The 1,554-nt window shown below is 34.6% G+C and overlaps 1 long non-coding RNA gene across 1 annotated transcript; it reads right to left on the bottom strand.

Annotated features, from left to right (window-relative positions):
- Nucleotides 1-284: 284 nt before the first annotated feature.
- On the bottom strand, nucleotides 285-708 carry LOC118336238. The gene is made up of 3 exons (XR_004797098.1): nucleotides 637-708; nucleotides 466-554; nucleotides 285-347 (listed from the first exon to the last, which is right to left on the bottom strand). It is a non-coding gene; the product is annotated as an uncharacterized LOC118336238 (long non-coding RNA).
- Between the last annotated feature and the right edge of the window lie 846 nt (nucleotides 709-1,554).

Raw genomic sequence — 1,554 nt, 5'->3', positions numbered from 1 at the left:
CCCAGTTAAAATATCCAATCACAAACAGGTATTATTTGCAGTCCATTTAGGATCATATTACATCTGCTCTGCCCTTAATGTTAAACACAATCAACCTGCTAGAAAATGGCCTTACTTGATGGATGGTTACTTGTTTTGGCCTAATTACCCCAATTTAGAGTTCAGTTAAGTAATTTTCATATTCTTTATATGTTTTGTATTGCTCAATATATGTTAATATAGCCAACTGTCAGTTGAAAAGTATATTCCAAAGAGATTTAGAGTAAAAAACAAATATTTACTTACCGGAACCTAATTAATGTTGCTGTGTGGCTGGCTGTGATATGTTCACTACACTGTTCTTGAATCTGTTTGAAACAGTGACATACTCCACTTGTTATTTGTTCTACAATTACATCAAGATCAAATATCACATATTTATTGCATAAACATTGTGATGAAACTAAATGACCCATCAAGACTTACAGCCTTATTTGTTTGTTTGAAAACTTCGCTGGTGATGTCATTGAATGACTCCTTATATTCCAGATCCATGGTGACTGTTAAGATCCTCACTGGAACAGAAACAGTTGTTATCACGAAGAAGCAACTTCATTAGATAAACACAACTTAATTCATACATTTTATATGGAATACCATTGGGTGAATTTGTCGTTGTTGTCACTGGTGTTGTGGTCTTTAGTGTTGTTGTTGTCGTCATTGGCGTTGTTGTTGACGTCATTGGTGTTGTTGTTGTGGTCATTAGTGTTGTTGTTGTTGTTGTCATAAGTGTTCTTGTTGTAATTGATGTCCCTGTAAAAAAAGGGAAAAAATTAACACAGTAAAAAAAAGACAATTGCATCAATAATGAGGTTTTGTGACACACTGACGGATGGGATGCGCAAGTCAATGACAATGTCAATTTCCACTGCGGGTCTGTGGAGGAGAACAGACAAATATCACTTTTCACTATGTGCAGTCATCATGACAAGAATTATGTTGTTCTTTTACCCACGTGCATTATTTAATCAAACCTTTCAGCTGACCCTTTGGATTTAAACTGAAACTTGAAATGGTTTATGTCGGGAGAACGGCAACCTTTAAACTTGACCTTGTTCATTTGGTGAGATTTCACCTGACTTTTATTGTGACAGGTCACTTCCTGTGAGCCTAAAGGCAAACATATATTTCCAAACCACTGAAATAGATGTGAGCTTTATCTTCAAAAGATATTTCAAAAGCTTTACAATTTTCTTGATTTTACAGTGCCAGTGCAAATCTTCAGAAACACGCACACAGATTCTGACATATATGTGTCGTACGTTTGGGGAGAGGGTGTATTGGTGATGTTTAGCTCTATGAGGTAAAAAATTAAAAAATAAAAAACAGAAAACAAAATCAATAGTATCTAACTTTTGTAATATTTAGATGTCTGTTAGTTGCTTAATGAAAATATACATCTTCTGAACCTCAAGAAAAAATGAATCTATTCTATTTTAGGCATACAAACAAAAGGCACTTGTCTTCACACCAGAGAATCTTTTTAGGACATGAACCTGGAACCACGTTAATCTT

Source organism: Morone saxatilis, unplaced genomic scaffold (assembly GCF_004916995.1).
Source record: "Morone saxatilis isolate NCDOM2014 unplaced genomic scaffold, NCSU_SB_2.0 Contig10, whole genome shotgun sequence".
NCBI classification, from domain to species: domain Eukaryota; kingdom Metazoa; phylum Chordata; class Actinopteri; family Moronidae; genus Morone; species Morone saxatilis.
The sequence above is the reverse complement of the archived record's forward strand: the minus strand, read 5'-3'. Positions and strand labels throughout refer to the sequence as shown.